Source organism: Corylus avellana, chromosome 9 (genome assembly GCF_965113065.1).
Source record: "Corylus avellana chromosome 9, dhCorAvel1.hap1.2, whole genome shotgun sequence".
NCBI lineage: Eukaryota > Viridiplantae > Streptophyta > Magnoliopsida > Fagales > Betulaceae > Corylus > Corylus avellana.
The window spans coordinates 8,271,202-8,297,756 of record NC_142498.1 but is presented as its reverse complement, the minus strand read 5'-3'; positions in this window follow the sequence as shown (position 1 = coordinate 8,297,756).

Sequence of the window (26,555 nt, the reverse complement as noted above, 5' to 3'; positions counted from 1 at the left end):
CATCATACTATTACCCAATGGTTTTAGAGTTGCAAGTGGAATGCTCGTGTGGTCCTGCCTCGAACGTTCTGCCAAAAACTTGGAAGTCGGATATTTTGGGGTGTTTTTCAAACAAAAAGGTTTTGAACCAATTTTAAGGAATGGTTGCCATTGAGTAACCGGACCTCATGCTTCACTAAGCATTGAGTGTTCACGTAAAAAGAGAAATTCAATTTGGTTGATTGTATAGCGAGTTTGGCTTCGTAGCCTTGTTGACTTGAGTAATTAACCCCTTATGGATGTTTCTACATCTAGTGCCCTAAAACTATCTGGTTTGGGATTCACTGGCCCAACACTCGTTACATAGGTCAACTAGAAAGCTTAAGGGAGCCGAGCATTGCACAACCTACACAAAAAAAAATGCTTGTCTTGATTTAAGCCTTGGCTGTGTTCATCTGAGTGAATTCTTATGACTTTTGAGGTACATCTAACTTTGAGAAAAATTGAAGCCTTATGATTGTATGTTGGTCTCACATTGCACTTATTGTAATATGTGTTATCTCAAAAATTTCCATATTTGAGTTGAATGAATTGTGGATGACTTGATGATGTGATTGTGGTGTTCACTTTGTTAAACCTGCTTATGATGTGAGAACCATGTGTTTATGTGAAAATTTGTGTTTATCAATGACATAGCACTAACAATGTTTGCGGGTATCATTTCTGTTAAACTCTCCCGAGACTTCACTAGTCCACTAGGGATGCCTAGGGGTTTAAAAAGCTTGTTGCATATGCTAAATGCAATCGTCTCGCCCACGACAGCGGACTTACGTTTCATGCTTTCATTTTGTTTTGCTAAGGGACTAGCAAAATGTAAGTTTTGGGGTATTTGATGAGTACCAAATATTGCATATTTGATACCCTTAATCTGCATTTGCTAAGCCTTTAGTTTTATTATTTTATGATGTTTTGGTTAGTTTTGGTGGTTTAGTGCTTTGTAGGTTGCTAAGGGAAAACTGCGTCTTTAATGAGAAAATCCATTAATTATGGGGCTTAAGACACTTTAGGGAACATTCGCACCCGACGAGTCCCACTAAAAAGGCCATATCTAGAGTTGTAAAGCTTGGATTGAAGCGATCTTGGTGTCATTGGAAATCTAACTCAAAGATCTACAAAGTCATGTACACAAGAGTTGGCTAATTCTGCAGGTAGTGCGCTTGAGCGCACATATATTGCGATCAATCGCACTTGTGCCCATCGAAAGTGGAAAGTGCATGCTCGAGTGCGATCGAGCGCACTCGGCCGGCCTGGCAGCGCAAAAGCCCCAAAATTAGCTTATAAATATCATTCTTTTCTATTAAAAACATACGTAGACACGCTGGGGGCACCATGCTTTGTCAATTTTCGTGTTTTCTGGGTTCTTGAAGCTTTGAACTCAAATTATTTTGTAAGTAGTTTAATTTTAATGAATTTATTTAGTTTCTTTGTGATTTTGTTATCATGAGAGGCTAAATCTTCAACTAATATTGGAGATGAAGCTTCACCATTGATTTGTTTGTGTATTTTCATGATTTGTTAGTACAATTCCGTCGTTTAATGTATTGTATGTTCGTTTCAATTCAATTGTGTGACAAAATTGTGATTGCTTGTTGTTTATAAATCGTGAAAACGTTGGATATTCGTTGTGTTTCATCCAACGGATACATTTCATCTTTTGGTTTACTTTAGATATCAATTGTCTTTTGTGCAAAGCATGGATACATTGTATCTTTTAAACTAAACCAGATATATTTTGTTTTTCGTAATAGAGATGGATTCATTGAATGTTTCAATAGGATTTATAAAAATAATAGAACATGCTTAGGGTTTAATTTCTTGACTAATGTATGAATGAAACATGAGAATGTGAGCTTTGATTTGGTGAAGTGGATTCTGAATACCTTAGTGTCATTTATCGTTTGTTTAATTTCAGTTTTTTTTTTTAATTTATTTAATTTATCATTTTGCACAAAAAAATCGGAACTAGGTTAGAATAGAAATTAATTTTTGCAACGTGTGCAAATTATGTGGATCAGATGCTTTGCAATGGATGCTTTACAAAAGACAATGGATATCCAAAGTAAACCAAAAGATGAAATGTATCTGTTGGATGAAACACAATGAATATCCAACGTTTTCACGATTTATAAACAACAATCAATCACAATTTTGTCACACAATTGAATTGAAATGAACATACAATACATTAAACGACGGAATTGTACTAACAAATCATGAAAATGCGCAAACAAATCAATGGTGAAGCTTCATCTCCAATCTTAGTTGAAGATTTAGCCTCTCATGATAACAAAATCACAAAGAAAAAGAAAAAGAAAAAGAAAAAGAAAAAAAAAAAAAAAAAACATAGTGTCTTTCCATACCCCCAAACTTAAATTACACATTGCCCTCAATGTGTAGTAAAGAAGTACATTACCAAAAGTACGAAACATCGAGGTGTGAAAAAGGCCAAGGCGTCCCCCAAACTTGAACACCAAAACACCTGTCAAAGAAACTGATAGCAATATTTTCTCACAGAAACTAACATCAAAAGATTAATTGCTGTTAGAAAAAAGAAAAAAAAAAAAAAAACACAAGAAATAATATGACAGAAGAAAAAGACTCAAAAAGAAAGTGTGGAAAATAAAAAAGAAAAAATACCGCACTTTCCCCGATCATTTGGGTGTCCGACCAAACCCTTCCACCCTTTCTTCTTTAGAATTTGATATCCCTTCGGAAGGATGTTTCGCCACCTCAGGTAGCCTAGTTGCTTGCTTCGAAGAATCTTCTTAGGAACATGGTTCCTAGATTTGTGATCTTGTGTGCATAGATCCTTGAGAAGTTTAGCCTGAGATGGCTCTTTAAGACATTGAAGAATTGAAACTTGGGGTTCATGAATTGTTCGAAAGGAACGAGCTTCAATACTCACTTCCTTGTCATTGGACACTTTTGGAGTTGGCGGAGGCTCAATTTGCTCAACCTGCTCCTCTTTTTCTTCCTCCTCATGGTTATCCACAATGAAAGGCTCAGCTGCTAATGAAGATGAGTCAGGGAATGATATCTCAGTGGTTTCCCCATTCTCAGTTTGTACTTTAGGAGTGGGATCCAATATTGCATGTGCTTGCTCATGTCACTTATCCAAATCTAAATCATCTCCAAATTGAGCAAGGCATGCTTCCAAAGGATCCTCTAGACTTGGCTCATTAACAATCTCCTTGACAACTTCCTCACTCCCAAATGTAGTGGTGGCTTGGACATGCTCATGATAAGAATTGCTGGAAGCATCCTCATCAATCATGTATTGCCCTCTCGCCATCTCCTAACTTTGAAGCTCCTCTTCCTCGATTCTATTGATTTCAGCAACTAACAAAAACACTACCTGTTTGTTTATTTGTTTTTATTTGTTTGTGTTATTTGTTTGTTTTTATCTATTAAAAAAAGAAAAGAAAATTGCTATGTTGTTGTTAAGCATGAGTTAGCTCGACCTGTGATTTAATTTTCATTGGCTTACTTAACATTTTAAGCATATCATCATGTCATTAGAAATCTGAATCCTTTGACTTATTTTTGGGTTAGAGAGACTTCATTTGTTTTGAGTTGAATATCACGAACACATTAACATCGAGCCTATGAGTATGAAATTTGAACTGAATCATGTGTATCTTGAGATTTGTTGGATGATTTGTTAATGAATAACCTTGGCATGAATTTTTTTTTTTTTTTAAAAAAAATCATTATTTTGAGTCTTCACTGAGTAACCGGACCTCTTGCCTCATTAAGCATTTAGTGTTCGTGTAAAAAGGTGTGAAACTCAAGTTTGGTTGATTGTATGACTAGTTTGGCTACGTAGCCTTTTTGAATTGAGTCATTAAGCCCTTAGGGATGTTTTACATCTAGTGCCTTAAAACCATCTGGTTTGGGAGTCATTGGCCTAACACTTGTTACATGGGTGAATTAAAAAGCTTAAGGGAGCTAAGCATTGAACAACCTATACAAAAAAAAAAAAAAAAAATGGATATCATGCCTTGGTTGTTTCATTTAATAGGGATTCTAACAAATTTGAGGTATTTATCTTAACATAAGTCCGCTGTCGTCTCTCCCACGACAGCGGACTTATGTTTCTTACTTTCATTTTCATTTTCATTTTGTTTTGCTAAAGGGCTAGCAAAATGTCAATTTCAGGGTATTTGATGAGTACCAAATATTGCATATTTGGACCCCTTAATTTGCATTTGCTAAGGGAAAACTGCCCCTTTAAAAAGAAAATCCATTAATTCTAGGGCTTAAGACAGTTCACGAAACATTGGCAGCAAATTTAGATCGAGCGATGATTTGCACCCGATGAGTCCTACTAAAGAGGCCATATCTAGAGTTGTAGAGCTCAGATTGAAGCGATCTTGATGTCATTGGAAAGCTAACTCAAAGATCTACAAAGTTACATTTCACAAGAGTTGGCTAATTCCACAAGTAGTGCACTCGAGTGCACATATAGTGCGATCGATCGCACTTGTGCCCATCGAAAGTGGAAAGTGCATGCTCGAGTGCGATCGAGCGCACCTAAAGTGGGGTTGAGCGCACTCGGCCAACCTAGCAGTGCTGAAACCCTAAAATTAGCTTATAAATATCATTCTTTTCTATTGTAAACGTACAGAGACCCATCAGGGGCGTGGTACTTTGTCAATTTTTGACTTTTCTGGGTTTTTGGAGCTTTAAACTCCAATTCTATTGTTAGTTTTACGTTTTTTTCATGATGTCAATTCATTTTGTTATGATTTTTGTTATCATGAGAGGCTAAAACCTTCAACTAAGGTTGAAGATGAAGCCTCGTAATTGATAAATATTCATGTTCTTGTCATTTTATGTATACAATTCGATGTTTTATAAAATTGTTGTTCAAATTTAATTCAATTGCTTAATTAATTTCATTTGATTGAGACTTATATTCATTGTGATCTATGGATACAGTGGATGATTTGTCTTTTATTCATACAAAGTTTTATATTCGTTGTGTTTCATCCTTGGATACATCGAATGATTTGATTGAGGCTTATATCTATTGTGATATACGGATACAATGGATGATTTGATCTCAATTTTATATTTGTTGTGATTCGTTTAACAGTTGGATTCATCAAATGATTTAATATGCATGTTTACGAAATTTGAACAATGTATAAAACCAATTGTTTGTCGGGTGTATGCATAAAATGCAAGAATATGTTGTTTAATTTGGCAAGGCGGATTCGGAAAACCTTAGTGCTTTTCCATTAATTGTTTTTAAAGCACCATGTTTATTTTATTTTGCACTACACAATTTGAAAATTCTGAACTAGGTTGAAATAGGGTTAATTTAAATTAGAAAATTGGTTTTTGCAACACAACTCCTTGTGGTTTGACCTCGCACTTGCACACACTTTATTACAAACGACTCGTGCGCTTGCAAGTACAATTAAATTTGTATATCATACTATTACCAATGGTTTTAGAGTTGTAGGTGGAATGTTCGTGTGGTCCAAGGTTGAACATTTGTGTTAGAGTTAAGGTTTAATGTTCGTGTGGTCCTGCCTCAAACGTTCTGCCAGAAACTTGGAAGTTGGATATTTTGGGGTGTTTTTCAAACAAAAATGTTTTGAACCAATTTTAAGGAATGGTTGCATTTATGAACATGATTAATGCTTACGAAAATGTAGTTCTCTTTTCTTTTTCTTTTCTGAAAATTTTGGCGCACTACAGTTCTTGAAACGCCCAATAAAATTATTAAGTTTATTATTAGTAACCTAATAGTAATCAATTAATTAATGAATGGGGGAAAAACACTTTACCCCCCTGAAGTTGTATATCTCTGTTGATTCTATCTCCCATGTTTAAAAATTTACAATGTACCTCTCCAATTTTTTTTTTTTTGGCAATGTTGCCATTATGTTAAAGGAATCTGTTATGTTGGACGGTTTGCCATACACGTGCGCTGCACATGCAAATCTTTTTGAAATTGTTCCTATAATGCCCCCAACCCCACACATGGACCAAATGAATCCACGTGTCTTTTTCATTTGACTTTAATAAAAAATTAAAACAAAACCCTACCTTACCACATGCACGCGTCTTTTCCATTCGTTTATTTCAGAAGAACAATGCTTCTTCTTCGTTGTTCTCTTGAAGGCAATGTACGTGCTGCTTAGGGTTAAGGTGAAATATGGCTTCCTCAAGCCAATTTTCAAGTTCTGGGTTGATGAAAAGCTGGGAAAGAAACATGCTTGGACCTCGCGAGGTTTGCTATTGTGAGCATCCTACTATCGTGAGAATATCCCAAACTAAATAAAATTTTGGTAGGAGGTTTGTGAGTTGCGAAAATTGGAAGGTAAGTAAATTAGTCCATGTTTCTTGCTGTTTGTATAAAAAAAATAGGCATTTGAGTAGCGATATTTTTAGGTCTAATCTTGGTTGGTGGTTTAGTATGATTTTTTTTTTTTTAGGCTTTTAGTAAAAATGTTTGAGATGATCGGGTAAGAATGCTCATTTGATGCATTTGGCTATGGATCTCCGTATTCATTGTTCTTGGGATTTATGTAATTTTTTGGGTAAATTTTGGGTGTTTGTTACACTGTCTGTTTGGTTTTTGTGAGTATTTTTTTCTTTAGTTATGGATTCAGTGATTAATCCGACCCAAGATTTTGTAGATTGGAAGAGAATGTGGTTTCTTTGACTGGGTTGATCTTGAACTGTGTGATCATGGTAAAATGATACTCAATCTTTTGAAGTAGAAACATAACCATTTGGTGGCAGAAGTGAAATGATGTCAATGGATGGTTGAAGTTGAAGTTTGGAAGGTGAAGTCTGAAATTGATAAAGAAATTGCGAAGATGAAGGCAGAAATGGAGAAAGAAACCTAGCCGCTTAAGTCAGTAATAGCTGATGAAATTACTAAATATCGTAAAGAAATTGAGACTTGACAGATCAGATTCCATGTAGCGAAGAAAAATTACGAGACAATGCTAGTGTGTTCATGGATCGTTTGTGGATTGTGCTTGTGCATCGTTTGGTTTGGATTAAGTTTCAAACCGTTGCATGACAACACAGTTGGTCGAATGAAGTTGGCTTAAGGTGTGGGTGGAAGTGGTTGACATTCATCATTTTGTGATTTCGTATGTCTTGAAGTGACGTACTATTTTGATGTTGTATGTCTTTACGACTTATTTGTGGGTCGAATGAAGTTAGATACAATGTGTATTATTATGTTTGATGTACTTATGTAATAATGAATGTTTGACAATGAGTTGCTTAATGCATGTGACGAATGCAGCTTATACATTGTGTTTTTAGTGTATGTGATGAATGCAGGTTAGACATTGTATTGTTTAGTGTATGTGATGAATGCAGCTTCGACATTGTATTGTTTAGTGTATTTGGTGTGATTTTCTCAAGCTTTTTAGATGAATGAAGCTATCTGGTCATGATTTGTACACGCATAAAATAGGTTGGCATGTGCGATGTCAAGTCTTTGAACTAATGGTCACAAATACCATACAAAGTATTGCAACTATGGGAGTGAAAAGTAAATTTAATTATAACTCTTGCAACACCATAAATTGGTAGATTGATGTTAAAGTATCCTTATGTTTTAACCTTAATTACATCTAAAAGCTGTCATCAAATATTAATAGTCCTAGTGTTTCCAATTAGGCTTCATATTTTTCTTCTTGGCTTCCACGACTACAATGCCCTTCTTTATGGTTGTCACAATACGTTTGCCTTTGGCTTGGGTTGGTGCACGACTGGATACAACCTTAGCAATAAGATCAATATGAATAGGTACACCCGAATTTATGGGATTTGTAAGGCAAATACCCTTGATCCTGTCTTACTGTTGAGTCCATGAAGCAGGTCATATTGGTGTTGTGTTTTCCATAATGACTTCTTCTGACCTTGTTGTGTTTGATAATCTGCATCATCCCAGAGGTGGAAGAATTCTTGTAGCAAATCCCAGTGGGGGTGGGGGTGGGGGTGGAAGCTTTCTCATAGCAGCTGCATTTTCCCTAATCTTACTCTTCATCTAGGAAAAAAGTATGGAATTTATTAAAAAAAAAAAAATGTTATACAAATTCAAAATATGTTCAGGTAAATGCACAAAAATACAACTTAAAAAAGTATTAATGAAGTAACTTAAGCACAGAAACATTGGCAGCACCTTCTGGACCACTACTGTCACCAACTTGTGGACCACCATGATTACTAGCATTTGTTGCCCTCTTATGTCAACCAATAAACACAAAGAAATGTCAACTACCTACATATTATTGAATAGAATAACATAAACAATGCTACAATTACAACTTATTCAATTAACGTTTTGTGGTCCCCTCTTTCTTTATGTTGGGTTGGTCATTGTACTCTTGTTGGAACCAACACTTTGTGCCTATATATTTTTATTAATAAATATAAATCATGGAAGTCAAACAACACCATTATCCAAAGTATAGAATTAAAAATAAATTAAAAGCAATAAATAAAGTAAAGACCTTAAACTCCTATTATAAAAAAACTTATACTTGATGTAGGTGGGGTAGGTCCTCTATAATTGGATGCCTCACTCCTATTGGTTGGACATGCCTTTTTTTTTTTGTCTCCCATAACCTTACACTTAGAGCATCTCATCCTTACTCCAAATTTTTTCATTCTATATGGATTTTTTGGATCTCTACTTGTGACGTCCCACATAGCCTGGGTATGGAGATGGGGATGTGCTTAAATGTATACTACACCATTAATGACAACAACGCGTTTTAAAGCCATGATGGTCATGATCCCTTCAAAACTCTATAGTTAAGCATGCTTCTACTGGAGTAGTACCAGGATGGGTGACCTCTTGGAAAGTTTGGTTCGAGAGGAGCCAAAAGTGGACAATATTGTGTGTCATTAGGGTGGAGTGTTACACTACTCTCATTTGGACCTGGACTTCTTTGCTTCTTAGATTGACCCGGTTGCACTCTTGATCTAGAGGGTTCCAAATGGTCATGTTGTGTCTTCATCCATTGCTCTTCACTAGGCATTGGGTAAATAATAGGGGCATATGCCTTCTTGTACCTCTCTATTGTATAACACTCATCCACATAATCCTCAAGATCCCCACAATTGTATAGTATAGCACAAACTGCATGGGGACATGGGATACCAGTCATCTCCCATTGCTTACAACCACATAACTTCCTTCTTAAGTCCACCACAAACTATTTAGGGAGGCTTTAAGGAAGCGTCCATCCACCCCTATTATAGGCCTGCAACCCTGTATAAATCATTTCTTCATTGTAGCCAAAGAAAGATTTACTCTTTGAAACTTTGGAGGCAAATTAGGGTTTCATATCTCAACCTTCATCATAACACAAGTACCCTTATTGGTCTTTCTTAAGGTCTCACAATAGTCCCACAACCCACTAGCTTTTCTTCTAGTCCAATACATTATGCTTGGAGTCACATCAACCCTCCATTTTTCCTTCACCTCATGTTGTATCACTTCCAATGGCATGTTCGGTTGAACCTTTAACTTGTCAAAGAGTTTATTTGTTATCCAAGTAGAGTTAACTATTGAACTCTTGTATTTCCTGCCACAAACATGTTTGGGTTGTAAAGACCTCATTTGGAAGGACACTTCATCCTCCATCTGTCTGGCATACATTCGGTACCAACACTTAGCATCTCTACACACTTCCTTCTTTCATTTTTTTGAAAACAGATGTCCTTCCCCCTTTTAACATTATATTCTTTTACAGCCTCCCTAAATAGTTGTATGTTTGGAAATCTCATCTTAAGTTTGAAAACTAAATCCTTTAGGCCCACTACATGGAAGTCAAAATTGGTAGAGAGAGATGTTACTCCATCTTCTTCATCGCGAGGTATAGGTGACACTAATATGTCACTTCTACCCATATCTGAGAAAGTGTCATCATCCTCCTCATCATCTTCAAATGATTTTTTAAATTTTCTAACACTTGTATCTTATGACTTCCATCAACATGTTCCTCACCCTCATCCTCGTTCTAATCCTCACCATCACCACCAGCACCCTCATCATCATCATGTGCAACCGCAACATTACCATCTTCAAAATGTATCCTATTCCTATTAATATTCCCTTTGGATGGACCAATTCCCTCATCACCATCATCCACATCAACGTCAAATATATCGTCATTGCCACTAAGTTTATCTTTCCACCAAGGGTCATTGTAATCGACCCTACATCCACCACCATCATCATCATCATCGTAAGAATCGTCATCACCCTCACCACATCCCCTCTCTACAAAGGATTGTACACATAAATGCACAATGGAATGACCAGTATGACAAGCAGCCATGTACGACACATCATGGTTAGATGTTATTAGGTACAACCCATCATCTAAACCATTTTCACGGTGTTTAAAATACATTAAGTCTCCTGACCTATATCCATACTCTTTTAACATATCTTCCAAATCAAAATAAGACAATTTGCGAGGGTCATAACTCTCGTGGTGGACTACAACTTCACCCCTCACATAACACAACCAAAGTGTCGATCGAACTTACCCCCTCAAACACCTCAAACACCAAATTGGAAGTACCCATCCTACAAGTGAATAAGTAAAATGCAATAGTGTTTAGATGTATTACCACAAAAACTTAAATTTAAATTTAATTATAACTTAACTAAATTTAAGAAGATTGCAGTGGAACCTAGAATTCTTCAAGTCATAATTTCCTAAAGAATCCAATACAAAATATATGTTATATGTTTCAGTTAATTTATGCATTTTCTCTTGGTATCACACTATAGCTAGTAGAGCATAATCTAATAGCAAAATTTAGTTCAATTTTCTTTCAGAATTTCACTACAGTATAGACTTATTATATATACGAAGTTGTTATGATTTTGACACAAAGATCATAATAAGATATTTTGGTAAATGGATCCAACTCATGAAGTTGTATATTGGAACACGGTGGCCTACCAAATATTTTCATAACGTACTGTATAGGTTTTATAACAACTAGAAACACTCAAACTCATACAATTCTTCAAAACAAAAAATGAACAATTATCTAATACATTTTAAATTTAATTATAACTTAACTAAACCCCTATCTCAGTACTTAATCCAAACATGTTAGACATTAACCATCCTGAAAACAAAGAAAATGCAATATTTAATTAAAAATTACACACATCTGTACAGTTTGTAGGGAAAAGTTGCAGCATTAAATTAAAAGGGGATAAAGTAGTCTTTATCAACAATAAAGTAAACATTGGGGTCAGATTTAAACAACACAAACCTACCATATGGAAACAACAAAGTCACATGGGACCACTAAATGTTATTGTAACTCACATGCACCCAATGTTACCCAATGCATCAAATAACATGTGGAAGCAAAATGTTAGACAAAATATGTCATCATCTTTCAAGAGAGCCATACCTAGGGTTTTGTCTTTTACCAAACAATGACCCAACAGAAAAGGAACACACACATAAAGGAACAATCCATGAACAATCAGCTTTCTCAAGGTCTCATAGTCCACGAACAACCCACATAAAGGAACATTTGCCCGAAATCCCCAATTTCAGAAAAACAAAAATTTTACCAAACAAGAAAAGGAACATGCACATAAAGAAAAAAAAAACCTTAAAATCACTTACCTCGTTAACACCTCCGAAGATGAACACCTCTAAAGATGAAAACTTTCTCTTGATCAAGGGGCTTGCATTGGACTTGTTGTGTAAAAGCTTCTTTTGTGTTGACGGCACTAGTGTAGTTTTGATTAAAGTGAATGGAAAAAGACGCGTGCGTGTGGTAGGGTAGAGTTTTGTTTTATTTTTTGATTAAAGTCAAATGAAAAAGACACGTGGATTCATTTGGTCCGTGTGTGGGGTTGGGGGCATTATTGGAACAATTTCAAAAAGATTTGCACGTGCAACGCACATGTATGGTAAACCATCCAACATAACAAATTCTTTTAACAGAATGGCAACATTGCAAAAAAAAAAAAAAAAAAGTTTGGGAGATACATTGTAAATTTTTAAACATGAGAAGTAGAATCAACAGAGGTGTACAACTTCAGGGGGCTAAAGAGCATTTTCTCCTTAATGAAATAAATTATGCAGGGGATAAGTTAGAATAATAGATATAAATATAATAATAATAATAATAATAATAGTTTGATAATAATTTAATAACAATATTATTTAATGATGATATATTTATGTAATATTTTGAAGTGATAAAGAGACTAACTAATAATAATGTTAGTGTGACAATTGATTAATAAATAAAATAGGCTAATCGTATTAGAATAATAAAGTGTAATAAAAAGTTATAGTGTAGTAAATAATTAATGGTAATGGCAAGTTGTTAAAATAAATAATAGTAGTGTGGGAATTATAGAGGACAATAAAGATAGAAATAATTAAGATTTGGGGCAAGCTTGTAATTGATGGAAGATAGGGCTTTAAATTAATAAGGAAATCTTACTTCATCTAATTTTATAGTTTGAATTAAATTTAGGGCTTTTGGTATGTGAACACTATGAATGTTATTTAAATGAGTTAATTATATTTAAAGTGTTAATTAATCTTAGGTTTTTATGGGTTCCATGAAAATTAATACCTATGGGGTTTAGGTTCTAATATGTCATATTGGAATCATAGTGATTTTTGTAAGTGTTTATGAGTATTATAAATTGGGGTAAACAACAATCGGAATATATATATATATATATATTTTGCATTGGAACTAGTGTCTTACAATCTTTTCGTGATTCCTGACATATTTCCATTTGAGGAACCAAGGAATTCTGAATTTTTTGGCAAAATAGAGCATGGGAGGAAAGATAGGGTTAAAATTTTCAACGAAACCTTTACAGGAGACGTGAGAGGAAAACAGATGAAAAGCATAAACAAGTGGAGAAGGTAGAACATCAATGGTTAGGCCAAAATGGTCCCACCATTGTTTAAACCATGTGGGGAGAAGACCGTTAAAGCCTTCATCGAAAGTAATGAACCAGAAGTGTTTGGACTCAGGGTTCTGGAAAAGCATAAATCGAAACCAGGCATTGACATAATCATAATATGAATAGGGAATTTGAGAATTGGAAGAAGGAAGGAGTTGAGAGGGGTAGGAGCCCCATTCTTCGACAGAAATGAAATTGACAATATAAGCAATGGTCCCAACAATCGTTTGAGGATTGTCTTTTTTGGGAATAGGCCTAAACTTGATAGATTTGGTTTGGATCAATATATCAATGAAGAATGACAAGTCTTTCAAAGGATGTTCAGGGATCCAATGAAATGACAAGGAAAGTAATTTTGAGCCAATTGCTCGGGGGTTCGAGAAAGATCTTCATAAGAGAATAATTATTGGGAAAAGGGTAAAGTAACCCAGGGGAAAGAAAGAACGATAGGATTAGAATTAGGTTTCATTTGAGAACCAGGATGGGAACTAGGTTCCATTTGAGGAGCCATAGGTCCAGGTTTGTATTGGCAGAAGGTAGAAGATTCTGACTGGGCAAATTGTGGGGGAGCTTGGGAATAATTCGTCAAAGAATCATCCGGGGGATCAAGAGGAATAGAAGGTCTAGGCTTCAAAACAGAATTAACCTTTTCCTTCCCCTTTCTGCTGGCCATTGTGGCTTTGCAAGAATTCACAGGTAAGAAAATCAGGTATTGAGTTGTTTGAGCCTTTAATGTACTCAATGTCAAAATCAAAAACACTTAAAATGGCTTGCCATCTGGCAAAAATTTGTTTTGATGCAATATTTTCAACATCTTTCTTCAAAATATATTTGGCAGATTTGCAATCAATCCTCAAAAGAAATTTTTGATTAAGTAAATCAGACTGAAATTTAGTAATGCATAAAACAACAGAAAGAATTTCTTTCTTAATAGTACTGTAATTAATCTGCGCAGAGTTCCAGGATCCAGAATGGAATCGAACAATTTGTTCGGGGGATTCTGGGTTAGATCCTGGGGAAACAACTTGTTTCAGAATACCTCCAAAGCCAATTTCAGAGGCGTCAGTATCGACAATTTTGAAGGAATTATCAGAAGGGATGCCTAAGCAAGGGAGAGTTTTGACATGGAGCTTAATTTCTTTGACAAGAGAGGTATGAATATCAGACCAGGGGGGAGGATTGCCTTGTAACCTTTCAAATAAAGGTTTACAATGTTTTCGCAAATTTTTGTAGAAATCAGCAATATAATTCAAAGAACCAAGAAATCGTTGAAGTTCTGATTTCTCAGAAATGACATCAGGAAATTTGTCGGCAAATTGAATCGCCTTGTCAATAGGACGAATCTGGCCTTTAGAAATATCAAACCCAAGAAATCTGATTTTGTCCTGGAAGAGTTTGATCTTTTTGGCAGAAACAACGAGCCCGTTATATCTGATGGTTTCTAGAAACGATTTCAAATGTTTCCAGTGTTCATCGATGGACTTTGAGAAAACAAGGACATCACGAATATAGACAATGGTGAAATGACTGAATGGGTTGAAAATATCGTTCATGATATTCTGGAACTCACTCGGGGCATTTTTCAAACCAAAAGGCATGACATTCCATTCATAGTGTCCAAAGGGGGTAGTAAAGGCCGTTTTGTACCTATCACTATCCTTAATCTAGACTTGCCAAAATCATGACTTCATATCAAACTTAGAGAAGACAGTAGTGTCGTTTAGACGACTGACCAGATCCTTCCTATTGGGGATAGGATACCTAATCCACTCTAACACATCATTGAGGCGCTTGTAGTTAATGACTAACCTAGGAGCACCTCGTTCTAACTCAGCATTTTTCATGACATAAAAAGCAGCACAAGACCAAGGAGACTTACTCTTACGAATAATACCCTTAGCAAGCAAATCAGCGATTTCTTTTTGACAAAATTCTAAAGTTTCAGCATTCATTTGAATAGGCCTAGCTTTAGTTGGAATTTTGTTTTCAGAAAAATCTTTAACATAAGGCTAAGAAACAATATGCTTTTTCCTATGCCAGAAAGCATTGGGAAGTTCAAAGCAAACAGAATCAACAATCAAGGTTGTGAAAGCAGAAATCTTTGATTGCAAAAGCTCGTCAGAGAGCTGTTCAACAATCTTCTTGTATCTTAACTCTTGTTTGAGAAAATTGAGTTGCTTATGTTTGGCAGAGACCAAATTTAAACAACCGTTATCAATTTCAAAATTTGAAGCAAAATGAAATTTCACTTTGAATCCCATCTTAACAGTTGAGACGCCAGTATCATCAATTGTTATGGGATAGAGCATGGCAATAAAAGGCAAGCCAAGAATTACTTTGTCAGTCATATTCTTGACAAGAACAGCAGGGATATGGAAGCAAACATTATCTTGACAAACATGGACATTATTTAATTCATACTTGATGTTCAATTTTTCTCCACTGGCTGAATGCAGCCGTTCTGTGGATTTTTCAAAATATTTGCTGGGAATCAATCCTTCTTGGATACAATTCAAATCAGCACTAGAATCAATCAATGCAACAACATCAAGAGTAAAATCAGGAGAAACAATGATATGTACTTTAGAGTGCCATTTGGGAGGAACAACTTTGTTGATTAAATTGACAAAATGAACATTATCAGGGACAGGAAGTTGCTTATTCCTTTTTAAGTCAACCATATCTTTCCTGATGTTACGAATCTCGTATTTTAACTCTGAGATTGTAACTACTTTGGATTTTTGTTTTGAAATTTTTTCCAAAGTGTTTTCAGGAGATGTTTTAGCATTGTTTTGCTCTTCAGACTTAGTCAGAACAGAACAATTACTAATACAATCAAGGTCAAACTCATCAAGAGGAGCAGGATCAAAATCTTTTGTAGGATTGATAGACCCGTCAAAGATCTTTTGGAGTTTTGGCTCCATATCAATCTTACCAAAGTTTTGTTCAAGAATTCTGATGTCAGAATCAGTGGATTCTTGCGAAGAAGTTTCAGAATCAGAAGAGGAGACTTTTTTTATGCCAAAGTTCTGTCCTGAAGAACTGGCACGAGCAGTAGTTAATTCAGAAAGCAATTTGTTGACTTTCTAAAGGTTCATTTGAGAAGTCATTTTCAAACCAGAAGGTTTTGACAAATCAGGGAGAGAAATAAGGGGTTTTTCAATCTTTGGAGGAGCAGAGGAAACTTTTGAATCAGAAGAGAGAGAGGGAAGTTTCTCTTCGATACGATCCAATTGTTGTCCTAAAATATGCAAAGATTGGACACAAAAATTGTTTTGTTCGATAATTTTCCTATTGTTAGTGACAGGATCCTTATCATGAGTTTTGAAAGGAGAACATTTGACAACAATTTTGTTGACATCAAGAAAAGCATTTTCAGAGGAGGATGTGTAGATCTGATGACAGATTTATCCTCTTTGGTAAAATTCTTTTTGACAACATTCAAAACATTATCGACAGGGAAATGTTTTTGAAGATAATCAAAAAACAAAATATGTTTTTGGGACTCAATCATCATCTCAGTCCATTTGACCTTGATGAGATCTTGTTCCTTGGAAGAATATTTGGCACAGAAAGTATGCCGAAGAGCACGATTTTCTTTTGAAAGGAAATCTTTAGACAAAGCAGGCCAATCAATGACAGAAAAGAAATCTTTGATTGGGGAAGTAGAAGTGATGACATTACACTGATGAGGAGCAGTGGGAAGAGGAGCATCAAAATCAGAAGCAGAGGGAGAAGTAGATCTCCCTTCGTCATCCGTTAGGGGATGATTTCTAGTAGAGTAAAAAGCAGAAGAAACTTGGGAATCGGTAGATATTCCTTTTAGTTTCAAATCAGGGTTAACCGGACAAAGAGGAGGAGAGGCGTTAAGTGACTCATCCACATCTTTATCACGACGATGAAATCCTTCTGAGGTTGTTGAACCCGCAAAAGAATTCCTTCGTTCTTTAACCAACAGAGGCCTTTCGTACAGGAGTCTTTCGATCCTGCTAGAAAGTCCTAAATCAGAAAAATTGATTTTGACAGATCCATCCACATATTGTTGGATGTAATCAAGATTAGAGGCATCGTTAACTACTCGAGAAGGTTTTGCAACACCTTCCAAAAGCCACTCGTTGGGGAGGTCAATCTCTTCCCAGTGAATCATTTTTGGAGTTTTGATTTTTGCATTCTGAGTAGAACTTTGAGTTAACAAAGTTGATTCACCTGGATTCTTGATCACAGCTTGTGGATCTAGATTTGTCTTCATCAATTTATAATAAACAAGATAGATGATAGCAAGGGGTCTGCTACCTTCTTCCATGTTATACCCAGAAGACAGAATATTAAGCGTCAGAGCTTTTAAAATATGCAAATCAGACAAAGCAAGAGAAATGTTGGGAAAGACATCAAAATGGACAGGACCAACAAACAAGGAAGATTGAATCATTCCAAGAATACTGGTCTTAAAATCAAGAAATCTTGCGTCACGCAAGCAAAGCAAAACAGAAGCATTAATACCAAGTCGAGTCAATGGCTTGACAGCAACTTGAACACAACCAACATGCAAAAACTTATAACCTTTAGCAAGAGAGTCGTTAATGAACCTCTTGTTAAACAGGATTATAGTTTGATCTTTGCCGGTAATAGCAAAGGTTTGTTCGACAGTTTTGACAGAAAATTGTGATTTAAAAGAAGATTTAAACCAAGAATTAGTGTAAACATCCTTAGCGTCCAGCTTAGGGATGTTCCATTTATCAAAACATAAATTATTATCAGATTCAACAGAAAAATTTTCAAAGTTAACCACGTCTGGTGGCAAACTAGAATTAGAGCTAACAGAAGAATTAGATCTCCACATTTTGACATACAATCTAAACTCAAAATCACAAACTGGGCACAGTCTTAAAGGATCTCATCCTAGGTACTCACTCACAAGGTAAACTTCCTAAGCATGTCCATCCTAGACACTAGACTATCCACACAGACCCTTGGTCTACACACAGCACTACACATACCCTTGGTCTACAAACAGTTCCTTCTTCACGCCCTAACACGCCAACCCAGACTTTCAACGGCACTTACAGATACCTCGCAAACTGAACTGACGGGATGGTAGACAAATTGTACTGACGGGGTGGTGGACTACCGTCTAACAACTAGGATCTCGACACAGAGAAAGGTTAATAGGGGGGTAAGCAAAGAGGAGAAGAGCAAGGCAATACTCAGGGGGTTCAAAGGAAGGCAGGGTGTACATCAAGCAGCAAAGAGACTGCAACACTTATGGCTCTGATACCAAAAAGGGGGAGAGGTGGAAGCACAGTATGCATATAGATGCAGGGTGTAGGGGAGAGGGATGTACGTGCATATAATGATAATTGAAATCAAAGCAGTAGAACCGTCTGAGAAGGCGGTATGACAGTTGATAATCAAAGATATTAAAGACAGAAGATAAGATAAACAAATCTGGATAAAAACTCGTTAAAGAGTTTAAAATCGTTACAGATTAAAGACAGGCTTACAAAAGAAAGCGTTAGTGCTTACTGAAGTAAGAGACAAAGACAGGGGAATGGCAAGATAGTTTCTGAGGAAGAGCTTTTGAGACTCTGAAAGACCTCAAGAAAAACCACTTCCTTACAATGGGGGAGGGGAGCCTGTTAGATAGGCTACTTACAAAGCATAAAACAAAATACAATCAATTACAAAACAGTAAAAGCAGGCGCCGAGTCAGTGCGGTCACATGTGAACAGTAGAGGCACGTTTGATGCCAATCTTGAACAGTAGCTGTCGGCACTGTAGTGTCAGCAGACAAAACTTGAACAGTGCGTCTGAACAGTAATCCTGTACAGTGTCGTCCGGACAATGAACAGTAAAAGTGAACAGTGATTTTGCACAATAACTTCAAAATCATGATGAATAGTGACCCGTTTGAGATCATAAATTTCTTTTGCTGGCGTTATGACCAGTGAACTGTAAATGACCCGTCAGTGGAATGGTACAGTTCTTTTCTTGTGAACATTGTGGTCGTTAGGGACCAATCAAGAGCTGTTATGAGGCTTTTTACATGTCTTCAATCCCTGGATAAGGATAGTATTCCTGACTATCCTCATAGTAAGGATTCTGGAGGGGATTCAGGAGGGACTTCTGGATGGGTTTCTGAGATGATGCAGACTTTTCGTCTTCTTCGTCGTTGTCAGAATCATCATCAAGGGCAGCAAGAAGGGCTTTAATCTTCTCTTTCTTGGAGGAAGATTTCTTCTTGGAAGAACTGGTTGAAGGGCCTGAGCAGGGGCCTTGAGGGCCTGAGACATGCTTTTGACAGAGAGGACAATGTCATCAGTTAGTGAGCATTTATCCCACCATTTGATAAACCATTGCCGTTGAATCTTGTCTTCCGAAAGGTGATAATTCCATTTCAGAATCCAAGGGATCTTGTATTTATTGACAAAATAAAGAATAGTTGGAAACTTAGCACCATAAGAATCAACTTTGTAGCTATTCTTAAATAGTTGGAAAGCTTCAACTAACTGGAGGGGGAGGATATCAGGGATCAAACCAAATTGGTTCCACCATCTGGCAAACCAAAGGGGAAAGATACCGGTAAAATTCTTATCAAAATTAACAAACCATGAATGATCAAAAACAGAGGTTTGATAGAGTAAGAATTTGAACCAGGCATCGATATAATCATAGTAGGTACAAGGAATTGAAAATCCGTTAAGGGATTTTGCGACAGAAGGATGGTTACCCCATTCCTTTTTAGATATAACCCGTTTGAAATAGACACTATGGTAAAGTATCTTATTTGGATTAATCCTATCAGGAATAGACTTGAAAGAGACAAAATCAGTCTGCTTTAAGACAGCAGAATAGAAACCCAAATTTTTCTGCGGATGTTCAGGAATCCAATGAAAATTTGGAGGGAAATAGGAGACGGCAATATCTCCGGGAGATTTAGAAGAAGCTGAACGATTTAGTTCGACAAAGAACAAGTTCTGGAAATAAGGGAGAATGATATAATCAGATTTAAAGGTAGACGTTTTATCAAACCTTATGAAGGGATTTCTGGGTTTATCAGAAAATGGGTCATAAGAAGAGGCAAGTGTACTTGAGTACGACATTTGAGAATCATAAGAGGGAGTAAATGGAGCAAATCTGTTGGTTATGGCAACAGATGAAATTGGCAGGGAAGAAGCAAGGGGGGAGGATTCTGACTTTATAGTCAGGGCTTTTGAAACAGTTTTTTCTTTATCTTTTTTGCTGGCCATGATGGCGCTGCAAAAATTCAAAAGGAAAATAATTAAAATCAAAAAGGTAAAAACCTTTGTAAAATATATGCAGAATAACGTTAAAATTATTCTTTGTAAAACAGAAAGAATAATATGCGCCATATGACAGGGATAGGTATGATCAAAGAATTCTAGGTAAACACAACCGTCAGGGGGGTGTTTAGACAAGACAAAATTCTGATGGTAATAGGGTCCTCATCCGTTTCTAGATCTAAGGACTGCCTAAACTTAATATCCAACCTATTAACATCAATTTCAAATTTTGACGCAAAGGGTATTTGAATATTAACATCAAATTTAACAGTTGAAACATCAATTTCGTTAACAGAAAATGGATAAAGTAAAGCAAGAAAAGGCATACCAAGAATTACCCTTTCACCCATATTTTTGACAAGCACAGTAGGAATATGAAAATGAATATTATCAAAACAGACATATGCATTTTTTAACTCAAAATCAATGTGCAATTTGCTACCACTGGCTGAGTGCAACCGTTGTGTGGATTTTTGAAAATATTTGCTGGGAATGAAACCTTCTTGAATACAATTTAAATCAGAACCGGAATCAATCAAAGCAAAAACATCAAAAGAATAATCAGGAGAAATGGTAATTCTGACATTTGAATATCATCTCGGAGGGACATATTTGCTGATCATACTGACAATCTTAATCTCATTGGACAAAGATTTATGACTGGATTCTTCATCATCATGCTCAGAAGTTATTTCGTTATTAGAAATACTTCCAGGAAAAATTTGTTTAAGATTTAAAAGCAAAAGCTTTTGTTGTAAATCTTTGTTTTCATGATTGACATTTTGCAAGGCAATTTGCAAGTTGACAATATCTTTCTTGATGCTACTAATCTCATGTTGCAAATCTGAGATAGTAACTACCTTGGATTTTTGTTTTGAAAATCGTTTCAAGGTATCTTCAAGAGATATAGTGCCGACAGGTTTTTCAACAATATCTTTTGGCATGAGTTTCTTAAGTTTTTTAAGATACTCTTCTTTCAAATCAGGGTTTTCAATTTTTGAAATCAAGGTAAGAAGCAAATCTTCTTGTTCTTCTGATTTTGTTAAAACAGAGCAGGTTTTTGAATTGCAGCAGGCATCGGTACAACCGATTTGATAACAATTTTCAGAGATTTCTGAGGCAGATCGATATTCAAAATTAGAGGATTCTAGAAGATCATTATCAGAAGAATAGTCTGAAAAAGCATTGTTTTGAAAAATTCTAAAGATTTTTTGCTTTTCATTGTCATTGATGTTGAAAGCATTAATCTCTTTTTTAATCTTTTTGGGAGGCTTTGGGCACTTGTCAGCATAGTGTCCTGATTCTCCACAATTGAAACATTTATTTTTTGAAAAATATTTTTCAAATTTAGATTCTTTACTCCGTTTAGGAGGTGGTTTAGAAAATTTAGGTTTATTAAATTTTCTTTTCTTGTTACTATTGTAATATGGAGAGGGTGATTTCATGAAAGCTTTAGATTTCTTCCTATGCGTTTTGGAGGGAGCTATAGGAGGTAATCCAAACTGTTCACAGAAATTTCCCATTTCATACTTAGCTTTCTTGGCGTTCTTAAGCTGCTATCTAATCATCTTTTGATCGATGCACATCTTAATACCAAGTTTTTTGACAGTTGAAAACAAATCACCATAAGTTAAGTTTTCAAAATCGGTGAGACCAGTGTCAGTACTGATCAATTCATCTTTCACTTTGTGAGCAAATAATGAAGGCAATCCGTCAATAAACTTTTCTTTCCAATAAGGTTTTTGACTATCAGGTCTAACCTTGACACGGGAAAGAAAGACATCTTAATACCATCTATAGTCAGACATAGTAGGGCATCGAAGATTGTTCAAATAATCAGAAATACGGGAAGTGATATTGGAAGGAGTTCCGACAAAATGTTTGATAATTGTATAAATCAAAGAGTTAACGCCATCAGGTTCACCCATACCAATTTTCTCATCAAAAATGGGTAATCCTTCTTCATCACTCTTTACTGCTTTCCTGATCTGATTTCTTCGGTCTTCAGTGAGATAATTATCTCACCAATTTCTAAGAGTACCAGAAAATCCAGTAGCAAGTAAATCCACAATATCAGCTTGGCTTTTATTGTGATTCGTGAGATAGGCATTAGCAACCATGGACATATGATTCATCTTATTGAGCAGTTCTTGCTCAGACAAACCGTCAATATTCCATTCATACAATTTATCAGCAGAAACAGAGAATTGGGATTGGAGAAACCTTTCCTCGAATTGTAAATCAGAAGGAGTAGGTTTGGAATAAAAATTCTTTGTAAGATTGAAGGGTTTAGATCCGCCATAGATCCTTTGGAGTTTTGGCTCCATTGCAATCTTGCCAAAGTTTTGTTCAAGAATTCTGATGTCAGAATCAGTGGATTCTTGAGAAGAAGTTTCAGAATCAGAAGAAGAAACTTTTTTGATAACAAAATTTTGTCCAGAAGAACTGGCACAAGCAGTAGTCAATTCAGAAAGCAATTTGTTGACTTTCTCAAGGTTCATTTGAGAAGTCGTTTTCAAACCAGAAGGTTTTGACAAATCAGGGAGAGAAAACTTTTGAATCAGAAGAGAGAGAGGGAAGTTTCTCTTCGATACGATCCAACTGTTGTCCTAAAATATGCAAAGATTGGGCACAAAAATTGTTTTGTTCGATAATTTTCCAATCGTTAGTGACAGGATCCTTATCATGAGTTTTCAAAGCAGAACATTTGACAACAATTTTGTTGACATCAAGAAGAGTGTTTTCCAAGGGAGGATGTGTAGATTTGATGACAGATTTATCCTCTTTGGTAAAATTCTTTTTGATGACATTCAAAACATTATCGACAGGGAAATATTTTTGAAGATAATAAAAAAACAGAATATGTTTTTGGGACGCAATCATCATCTCAGTCCATTTGACCTTGATGAGATCTTGTTCCTTGGAAGAATATTTGGCACGGAAAGCATGCCGAAGAGCACGATTTTCTTTTGACAAAAAATCTTTTGACAAAGCAGGCCAATCAATGACAGAAAAGAAATCTTTGATTGGGGAGGTAGAGGTGATGACATTACACTGATGATGAGCAGTGGGGAGAGGAGCATCAAAATCAGAAGCATTAATACCAAGTCGAGTCAATGGCTTAACAGCAACTTGAACACAGCCAACATGCAAAAACTTATAACCTTTAGCAAGAGAGTCGTTAATGAACCTCTTGTTAATAGGGTTATAGTTTGATCTTTGCCGGTAATAGCAAAGGTTTGTTCGACAGTGTTGACAGAAAATTGTGATTTAAAAGAAGATTTAAACCAAGAAGTAGTGTAAACATCCTTAGCGTCTAGCTTAGGGATGTTCCATTTATCAAAACATAAATTATTATCAGATTCAACAGAAAAATTTTCAAAGTTAACCACGTCCGGTGGCAAACTGGAATTAGAGCTAACAGAAGAATTAGATCTCCACATTTTGACACACAATCTAAACTCAAACTCACACACTGGGCACAGTCTTAAAGGATCTCATCCTAGGTACTCACTCACAAGGTAAACTTCCTAAGCATGTCCATCCTAGACACTAGACTATCCACACAGACCCTTGGTCTACACACAGCACTACACATACCCTTGGTCTACAAATAGTTCCTTCTTCACGCCCTAACACGCCAACCCAGGCTTTCAACGGCACTTACAGATACCTCGCAAACTGAACTGACGGGGTGGTAGACAAACGGTACTGACGGGGTGGTGGACTACTGTCTAACAACTAGGATCTCGACACAGAGAAAGGTTAACAGGGGGGTAAGCAAAGAGGAGAAGAGCAAGACAATACTCAGGGGGTTCAAAGGAGAGCAGGGTGTACATCAAGCAGCAAAGAGACCGCAACACTTATGGCTCTGATACCAAAAAGGGGGAGAGGTGGAAGCGCAGTATGCATATAGATGCAGGGTGTAGGGGAGAGGGATGTACGTGCATATAATGATAATTATATATATATATATATATATATATATATATATATATATATATATATATATATATATTGTGAAGAATTGTTGTCATTCTTATTCAAACAGATCAATGAGAGAGAGTAGAAAGCTTTGCTTGAAAAACATCTCGAATACAATAGGGTGGATCATCTATCCAACTGCTACACATAAATTGCCGCATGGCTAGTTTGACCAGCCTATGGGCAGCCATATTCCCCGTCCTTCCCACGAAGCCAACCTTCCATAGATGAAAGTCTTATAGTGAAACTCGAACGTTCTCCGCCAAATGCCCCACTGCACTGCAATCCTCCGTAGAGGCATTTACTGCATCAACGACCATCTTGGCATCGCCCTCGACATATATTTGCTGTATACCCCTCTCCCTGCTAAGCATAAGTGCATGGACAATTGCCAATGTTTATGCTGCCATTGGTGCCATGCACCCCTGAATGGCAATACTTCTTGCTACTATCATTCCCCCCGTATGGTCTCGGAGAACCACAACTCTTCCAATCTGTCCATGCTCACTATCAGTAACCGCATCCCAGTTTGCCTTGTGCTAGCCTTGAGAAGGTGCCCCCCACATTGTTGGCCTACTGGAAATAGACCTGCTTCTGCCTTGGCCCTCTAGATGTTGACTGCAACGAAACTCATTTACTGACTTCAATGCCTGTTTAAACAACACCGTTGGGTGCAAAAAAACTCCCCCATGTATCACTTCATTTCACCGCAACTAGATTCTCCACACTATGCTAACAAAAAGCTCCATCTCCTCCTTTTTACATTTCCCAAAGATACCTTCAACAACTTGGATGAAATGTGGCCTCATATAACTGCGTTTTTGAAAACTAGTTGTTCTCTCACTTCATATGACTGCTGCTGAGGGGCATTGCCACAGTATATGGAAAGCAGTTTTCGTAGCTGATTCACAAAATGGGCACAGTGAGTCAGTTATAATTTTCCTTCGCCATAGGTTGTCCCTTGTGGGAAGAATACCATGGTAGGCCCTCCATAAAACTTTTTTTTCCACATTGGGAATATTTAATTGCCACAGCTTACTGTTGTGCCAAATACCCAAGAAATTAATGGGCGAATATTCGGTACTTTTTACTCGCAAGTACACAAGATCAAAACGATAGTATAGTAGGCAAATACGAAATTATTCCCACGAAGAGTGGTAATTTTGCTTAGAATGTAATTTCCTAACTAATTAACATAATTAAATCAATTTTCACATATTGAATTTAGTAATAACATAAAAAGGTAACAAAAGATAAAAATAAGAATAAGAACTAGGGTTAGGGTTTTGACATCTACCACTAATCACACTAATTAAGATAACAATATGCTAATGTTTCAATCATGCCAGTATATTTAATGCTTGTCAACCTAAGGGTATGATATTTACTCCTTAAGCTATAGATCTCCCTAAGCAACGAATTAGGCAGGGTATCTACTCTAATTCTTTACTTTCTTAAAGGATTTAGCATGATATCTACTAAGTTGTTCTTTAAGAAAGCATAAATCTATAGAAATCGACAAACACATGAAGGGACTGGGATTCCCTCGAATTCCTAAGGAATTCAAGGGCCACAAATTATGGATCTGGACCGTTGGATGTGATCCAACGGTCCAGAACAATCTACTAAAAAATAATAATAAAATATTACTTTTATTTAAAATAAAATTAATAAAGAACTTTAAAAAATTTGTAAATTTTTTTGTGATGACTAGCCACCCCAGGTGGTGGCCGGCCACCACTTTTAAAACGCTAGGGGTGGCCTGGCTAAAATAGAATAATAAAAAAAAAAAAATTAGTTGACCTTCGGCCCTTGGGGGTAGCCGAACCACCCCCAAGGCCCAGTTGGGGGTGGCTGAACCACCCCCAAGGGCCATGGGGGTGGCTTCGGCCACCCCTAACGGCCCCTTGGGTGTGGTTTGGCCACCCCAACCAGCCCTTGGGGGTGGTTCGGCCACCCTCAACCGCAAGGACCACCTAAATTTTTTATTTTTTTTATTTTTAGCCCTTGGGGATGGCTGAACCACCCCCAAGGGCCAAGGGGTGGCTTCGGCCACCTCTAGCCTCTAATAGTGGTGGCCGGCCACCACAAAAAAATTTACAAATTCTTTAAAGTTTTTAATTAATTTTATTTTGATTTTTTTAAAAATAAAAGTAATATTTTATTATTATTTTTTTATTAGATTGTTCTGGACCATTGGATCACATCCAACAGTCCAGATCCATAATTTGAGCCTCTAGAAGTCCCTAAGGAATTTGGGGGGATCCCGA